Source organism: Triticum urartu, chromosome 2A (assembly GCF_056163025.1).
Source record: "Triticum urartu cultivar PI428250 chromosome 2A, HENAU_Tu73, whole genome shotgun sequence".
NCBI lineage: Eukaryota > Viridiplantae > Streptophyta > Magnoliopsida > Poales > Poaceae > Triticum > Triticum urartu.
The window spans coordinates 535,733,371-535,742,244 of record NC_141874.1 but is presented as its reverse complement, the minus strand read 5'-3'; positions in this window follow the sequence as shown (position 1 = coordinate 535,742,244).

The following is an 8,874-nucleotide window of genomic DNA, read 5'->3' as shown; positions in this document are numbered from 1 at the left end:
TACTGTGTGAGGCTATCAAATCTAGTGTTGGACTTACTCTGTTGACTTGTCCCCCAGTCCCCACTTCCTTTCCTTTTTCAACCAATAGATTTGGTTTATATTGAGTTTGTACTGCGTTCCCTTTATTTCCCTATTAGACCCAGAGACCAGTTGGATAGCCATTCTTTGCTACTTTTCGCCCCTATTATTTCCTATTTCGACCAAGTCCTAGATTCAGGTAACAAATCTTCCCCCACCCACTTTCTTCCTTGTTTGAACCAAGTAGTACTAGATTCGAGTGCATGAACTAGTTTTACCTCTTAACAGTAAAAAATTAGGTGGTTTTCAAACAGCCGATCGATCCTATCTACGAGGGAGCCTGAGAAATAGTAAAAGATACAAATGCAGCAATGTCAGGAGCTCAAGAAGTAGAGCAAGGCTGGTTTCAAAGGAAGTTATACCTGAGGGTCGCCGGGATGTCGCTAGGTGGGCGGCGGGAGGCCGGATCTTCCCACACTATGGCAGCGAGGAAGAAGGGGTGGGAGGCTCTCCCTCGCCAGTGATGCTTGGGAGAGAGCCGTCGCCGAGGACGACTACGTGAATGTTGCACCTGTTCACCTTCCACGGCGGAGAGGATCCAGCTGGATCTGTGACCAGCGGTGAGTAGAGAGAGAGTGTGTGTGGCCACCTCTATCGTGTTTAGATCTGGAGAGGACGAGACAGTGTGAAGAGAGCAACACTAGCAAGCAAGCGCGGAGGCTCCTGCCTATATAGCCGAGTACTAGTTTTCTTTTGTCTACCGGCTGGAGCCGGCTTGACCTCGACAATGACTGTCGAGAAGTCTTCATGCACGTGCCCCAGAGGCACAGTTGTCGTCATGTTGATCTGAAGCAGCAGATTATAACATATAACATGAAAAAAATGCCACATGACAAGAAATCATAACCTCACTGCCCAAAGGAGACAAGATGAATCCCGACGGACAAACAAGACGAGGATTAAAGCTCAAATTAAAGATAAACTCATAGAAAAGGGGTTCGTCGATAGATGTCCTAATTAACATAGACAGCTTGACCTAGATGGCAGCCGAGTAGTCTTTGTGCATGTGCCCCCAATGACTAGGCCAACTCAGGTGTCGCTGTTTAACCCTCGTAGTGATCCGAATCACATGACACCTAATTTTGCGAGATGATAAGAAACCTTTTTTAGATTTCTCACCAGAACTACAACCCTGTACAACACAACCTGCACGATATGTAGACGATACCAATCCAGGCGTGTCTGCTGGAGTCTGGTCACATGCATGGACGAACTGATCTTCCATGTGTTTCGCCAAAAAAAGAACCGATCTTCCGTGTCTTGCAGGGATCGTCCAGGTACCAACATATGTACTCCTACAACACTTCTCTAGTAGTACTATCGCTTGTCTCTCTCTTCTATTAACTCACCCGACTTGTGGGGCCGGGGAGTGTGCCTATGGTCGGTTCTCAATTGCGGTCCCACAGGTGTGTGCAAACGCAATATGACGCACGTTCCATTCACAGAGCGGCGTGCTAGACCGACCGACCATCTGGGGTGCGACGCGAATGCGACGGGCGTGCTGTATACTCCGTACATGTGTACCGCCGTTTTCTTGAGGCTTTGCTCCATGGCGCAATTCATGGATACAAAATTAGTATACTGTACTATTTAAAAGTCGAGGGCGGGGCTTTTTCCGCGCGGTAGGCGGGGCAGTTCCGCCTAGTCGGTTCGACAGAGACGCGAGAAGATGAGGGAGTAGGCTGCTGCAAATGTAGGGCTGTGTGATTTGACAGTGAGTTACTGCTGGAAAGGTGGGCCCGGTGATCTGACTTGCCATTATCATTTTAATTGCGGCGCTACGACCGGCGTGAGTCTCCCGATTCTTGACCACCTCCATATGGGTGCCTCTCCCGATGCTCCACCATGTAGAGGCTGGCTCTTGCTTGAGAGCCCACTCCTCCACTTTTTTCCTTGCCTCTTTCCTCCACATATGCAAAAATGCCATGTAAAGCGGGTGAGGGAGTCCTGGACTAAGGAGTCCTCGGGCGTCCGGCCTGTTAGCCATGGGCTGGACTGATGGGCTGTGATGATACGAAGACCGAAGACTGCACCCGTGTCCGGATGGCACTCTCTTTGGCGTGGAAGGCAAGCTTGGTGACCGAATATGTGGATTCCTTTCTTTGTAACCGACCTTGTGTAACCCTAGATCCTCCCAGTGTCTATATAAATCAGAGGACTTAGTCCGGATAGGGGAGACTCATTATCATAGCCATACAAGCTAGACCTCTTGGGTTTAGCCATTACGATCTCGAGGTAGATCAACTCTTGTAATACTCATATTCATCAATATCAATCAAGCAGGACGTAGGGTATTACCTCCATAGAGAGGGCCCGGACCTGGGTAAACGTCGTGTCCCTTGTCTCCTATTACCATCGACCTTAGACGCATAGTTCGGGACCCCCTACCCGAGATCCGCCGGTTTTGACACCGACATTGGTGCTTTCATTGAGAGTTCCACTGTGCCATCGACAACAAGATCGACGTCTCGCCTTGTTCTCAAGGATAATATCACCACCGGAGGAACGCCGGCTCCATGCCAAACCCTTCGGCTGGGCAGCTTTACCATGACCGCCCATTCAGTCATTAAGCCGACGATGACCTCTTGGGTCATCAAAAACCCCCTTCATATCAACTCCGAACACTCCAAGCAGATGGGTACAGCGGAGATTTCATCTTTAAACAAGCTCCTAGATCGCATCGCTGCCCTGGGGGTCGCTACAGACTATGATAGGATTGGGCTTAAACCCGATCAGAGAGAAATCAAATGTCCGCCGATCACCCACCAGATAGCGGTAGTCGAGGAGAGAGTTGATAACTCTTCCTCCATATTAAGGACGGACTATGTCCGGATCTCCGGTCTCGAAGAGCCGGACACCTACCCGCGAGGTGGAGCATCCTGCCCTCTGAACATAGAATCGGACGATGGGCCTAAGAAATTAGTGGACATCCCGGAGCCTGATCTGCTAAGTTCGGAAGACCGTCAGACTCCGGATCCAAAACAGGGGCAGGGTTCAGATTTAAATCCACCCACCCACTCGAATACAAGCGCTCTCATGAGCATAAAACATCAGTCTCAGGAAACAGTCCAGCACTTCTGGGCCAGATTCCTTCTTGTCAAAAACAAGATTAAAGATTGACGCGACGAGGAAGCGATCTCAGTGTTCCGCAACAATTGCAGGGATGAAGGAATCCTCAACGCCATCAACCGCCGTCGCATCCTACACTTCACTGACTTGGCAACTATCGTACAGAAGTACAATGCAATGGAAAGCGCCTGGAAAACTCAAACAGCTCGTTGGGAATCATCGGTCCCCACTCAACCCCTCATTCAGGCGAAAAGGGCGCACCCTTGCAACACGTCCGGCTCAATAGTGAAGAAATACAAGTCCAGTATGGGGGCGTGGAACCGGTCTGGAAGGATGGCTCGATGGGCCATGCAAAATACACGCAACACCGGATAACATACCAACACATAGCCTTAGAGCATGTTGGATACTCTGGCAAGTGGCCAAGAGCGGCGAGGATAACCTCACCAAGAATAACCCAGAATAACACCCCCAGAGGACAATGACCCCAAAGTACTGACGGTCTTCGAGACATTCGCCTCAAACAAGAGGCGCAAGAGAGCACTACGCGGACTCGCCGAAGTCTGTCAAATAGCAGCAATAAACCCTTGGAACGACACGGCTATAACTTTTAATGCCGGCGACGAACCAAAATACAGGACAGTCTGAGCACCAGCCGCCCTGGTCCTCAGTCCAATTGTAGACGGCTTTCGGCTTACCAAGGTCCTCATGGACGGCGGCAGTGGACTAAACCTCATCTACGAAGATACACTCCACAAAATGGAAATAGACAGGAGCCGCATTGAGCAAAGCAGCACGACCTTCCGAGGAATTATCCCTAGTCAGGAGGCGCTGTGTGCGGGAAAAATAACACTCGACGTGGTATTCGGCACGCCGGAGAATTATCGGTCCAAAGAAATAACCTTCCAAGTGGCCCCTTTCAATAGCGGATATCACGCCCTCTTAGGGCGAGATGCATTTACGCGCTTCCAAGCGGTACCCCATTACAAATACATGAAGCTTAAGATGCTGGGCCCAACGGTATAATCACTCTAGCTAGTGATCCGGACATAGCACTCCGCGCCGAGAATAAAACCGCATCCTTGGCCCTCGAGGCATTATTTGAAGCCCTCGCGGCCGAAGAATTAGCCGCGCTGCGCTCTACGGTTGACAAGGATGATGTGGTCATAGACAAATAACCAAATCCACCTCCTTCAAACCAGCAGAAGAAATAGTCAAATTCCAAGTCCATCCAACGAACCCCAAGAAGATAACATCCATCAGAGCACAATTAGACCCAACAGTCAACGCCACATTACAAGATTTCTTGTGCGAGAATTGGGATATATTCACGTGGCACCCTTCTGATATGCTAGGAATCCCACGCGAATTAACTGAACATAGCCTCAATATATTAAAAAGATATAAACCGGTCAAGCAAACACTGCGGCGCTTTTCCGAACCCAAACGTCAAGCTATGGGGGAGGAGCTAGCAAAGCTAATTGAGGTCGGATTCATCAGAGAAATAAAACATCCGGACTGGCTGGCAAACCTGGTGATGGTACCAAAGAAGGACAAATCCTGACGGCTATGCGTCGATTTTAAAGACCTTAATAAGGCTTTCCCTAAGGATCCCTTCCCCCTCCCCCGCATTGATCAGATCATTGATGCTACCGCAGTACATGACTCACTGTGTTTCCTTGATGCACATTCCGGATACCATCAAATCAAAATAAAGGAGTCTGATCAAGCTGCAACAGCATTCATTACCCCATATGGGCCATTCTGCTTCAAAACCATGCCCTTCGGGCTCAAGAATGCTGGTGCCACATACCGACGCATGATTAAAACATGCCTGGAGAAGCAGATCGGCAAGACAGTTGAAGCTTATGTGGACGATGTCGCCATAAAAACTAGGCGCGTCGAAACATTAATAGACGATTTATGTCTCACATTCGATAACCTCCGCGCGTACGACATTAAGATCAATCCTGAAAAGTGCGTTTTCGGCGTCCCTACCAGAAAACTACTAGGCTTCATCGTTTCCAACAGAGGAATTGAAGCAAATCCAGCCAAAATCCGAGCTCTGTCACAATTGGCTACGCCAACAGACCTTAAACAAGTCCAAAAGCTCGCGGGTTGCGTGGCAGCTCTAAGCCGCTTTATCTCCAGATTGGGAGAAAAGGCACTGCCACTATATCGCCTTCTACGGCGAACTGATCACTTCGAGTGGACGGACGCGACAACAGCTGGACTGGAGGAAATAAAAACCCTTCTTGCGAGCAACCCAATCCTGGCCGCGCCAAACATTGGCAAACCGATGTTGTTATACAATCGGCAACACATCAAGTGGTGAGCGTCGTGCTCGTCGTCGAACGAGAACATGATGGACAAAAATTCCCGCTTCAGAAGCCAGTATACTATATATCCACTATCCTTACACCATGCAAATCCTGGTACCCCCATTATCAAAAGATAGCATATGCGATCTTCATGGCATCCCGAAAGCTCCGTCACTACTTCCAGGAGTGTTCGATCATGGTGGCTTCTGAAGTACCACTAAATGACATTATAAACAACCGCGATGCCACGGGACAGATTGCCAAATGGGTCATTGAGCTCCTTCCATTTGATATTACATACAAACCATGTCGAGCTATTAAGTCCCAATTACTGGCTGACTTCGTCGTCGAATGGACAGAGGCCGAACTCCCTAAAGAGTACGGCACATACCCCAATTGGGTTATGTATTTCGATGGCTCCAAAATGCTGGTAGGGCTAGGAGTGGGCATCGTTTTAACGTCCCCTACTGGAGACGTTGTTCAGTACGTACTCCAAATACTATACACAGACTCCAATAATGCAGCCGAATACGAGGCCCTATTGCATGGTCTCCGGATGGATGTCTCCATGGGCATACAATGCCTAGAAGTGTGCGAGGACTAAAACCTTGCAATATCTCAAATAAATGGAGACTTTGATGCCAAAGATCCGAAGATGGCAGCTTATTGTAACGTAGTCATAAAAAAGTAGGCCCGGTTCGAGGGGCTCAAGTTCAATCATGTGGCTCGAGAAAGTAATCAAGCAGCGGATGTTCTTGCTCGTATTGGCGCTAAGCGCGACCCCGTCCCACCTAATATCTTTCTGGAAAGACTTGTTAAGCCATCCATGGTGTGGCAGGGGGAAACGACAATACTAGTATGGATCCAAACATAACCCCAGATCCCGTAAACACCGACGTCATCGGAGGCTCAGCCACTGAAATAACACCATCGGCGCATCTCGTCATGGCAGTCATTGCCCCATGGGCCAAACCCTTCCTGGCCTACCTTAACAGGAAGGAGCTTCCTGAGGACCAGAATGAGGCCCGCTACATTGTCCGGTGATCAAAGGCCTGCAAGGTTCATGATGGAGAGCTCTACAAGAAAAGCGCTACCGGAGTTCTTCAACGATGTATCTCCGAGGAAGAGGGGCGGCAGCTCTTGGCTGAAATTCACGCCGGACACAGCAGCCACCACGCCGCAGCTCAGGCCCTTGTTAGCAAGGCCTTCCATACAGGGTTTTATTGGTCGACGGCCCAAGCAGATGCACAGGACCTTGTCCAACGTTGCGTCGGATGCCAACTCTTTGCCAACCAAAGCCATATGCACCCACTGCCTTACAAACAATCCCCATCACTTGGCATTTTGCGGTCTGGGGACTCGATATGGTCGGACCCCTTAAAGGAGGAAGCCATAAGAGAAGTATTTGCTGGTCATGGTGGATAAATTCACTAAGTGGATAGAGGCCAAACCAGTCAAAACGGCCGAAGCGGGGCCAATAATAGATTTCATATCCGGCGTGGTACACCGTTATGGTGTCCCGCACGACATAATCACCGATGATGTGTAACACCCACGATGCGGCTATATCTCCCACGTGTCGGAGCATGACTTAGAGGCATAACCGCACAGTAGGCATGTCGCAAGAGGGGTAATCTTTACACATCCCATGTACTGAATAAGAAAGGGATAAAGAGCTGGCTTACAATCGCCACTTCACACAATACATAAATATAGCATTACATCATCCAGAATACAATCAAGGTACGACTACGGAACCAACATAAATAAAGACAACCCCAAATGCTAGATCCCCGATCGCCCCAACTGGGCTCCTCTACTGATCGTCCGGAAAGGAAACATAGTAACGTCCCGAATCCTCGTCGAACTCCCACTTGAGTTCAGTAGCGTCCCCTGCACTGGCATCATCGGCACCTGCATCTGTTTTGGAAGTATCTGTGAGCCACGGGGACTCAGCAATCTCACACCCTCGCGATCAAGACTATTTAAGCTTAAGGTAGGAAAGGTAGTGAGGTGGAGCTGCATCAAGCACTAGCATATATGGTGGCTAACTTACGCAAATGAGAGCGAGAAGAGAAGCAAAGCACGGTCGAGAAGCTATAAAGATCAAGAAGTGATCCTGAAACTACTTACGTTCAAGCATTACATGAGACCGTGTTCTCTTCCTGGACTCCGCCGAAAAGAGACCATCACGGCTACACACACGGTTGATTCATTTTAATTAAGTTAAGTTTCAAGTTCTCTACAACCGGACATTAACAAATTCCTATCTGCCCATAACCGCGGGCACGACTTTCGAAAGTTCAAAACCCTACAGGGGTGTCCCAACTTATCCCATCACAAACTCTCACGGTCAACGAAGGATATTCCTTATCCCAGGAAGACCCGATCAGACTCGGAATCCCGGTTACAAGACATTTTGACAATGGTAAAACAAGACCAGCAAAGCCACCCGAATGTGCCAAAAAATCCTGATAGGAGCTGCACATATCTCATTCTCAGGGCACACCGGATAAGCAATCCGTACAACTAAAACCAACCCTCAAGTTTCCCCGAGGTGGTGCTGCAAGGGGCTCTAGTTTGGACCAACACTTAGAGGAGCACTGGCCCGGGGGTTTAAAATAAAGATGACCCTTGAGTCCGTGGAACCAAGGGGAAAAGGCTTAGGTGGCAAATGGTAAAACCAAGGTTGGGCCTTGCTGGAGGAGTTTTATTCAAGGCGAACTGTCAAGGGGTTCCCATTATAACCCAACCGCGTAAGGAACGCAAAATCAAGGAACATAACACCGGTATGACGGAAACTAGGACGACAAGAGTGGAACAAAACACCAGGCATAAGGGCGAGCCTTCCACCCTTTTCCAAGTATATAGATGCATTAAATTAAACAAGATAAATAATGATATCCCAACAAAATATCCATGTTCCAACATGGAACAAACTTCATCTTCACCTGCAACTAGCAATGCTATAAGAGGGGCTGAGCAAAGAGGTAACATAACCAAACAATGGGTTGCTAGGAAAGGTGGGTAAGAGGCTTGGCATGGCAATATGGGAGGCATTATATAGCAAGTGGTAGGTATCCCGGCATAGCAAAAGAGCGAACAACTAGCAAGCAAAGATAGAAGTGATTTCGAGGGTATGGTCATCTTGCCTACAAAATTCTCCGAGTTGACGAAAACTTGATCCTCGTAAGCGTACTCAACGGGTTCCTCGATCACGTAATCGTCTCCTGGCTCTACCCAAAGCAAGAACACAAGCAAAGGAAACAACAATCAACCGCGGTGCAATGCGCAAGCAACATGATGCAAAACATGGCATGATATGCGGGATGTGATATGCCATGCATATGCATGCTTCGTGAGGGAAAGATTGAACTAGGCCTCAACTTGGCAAACCAAGTGTGCC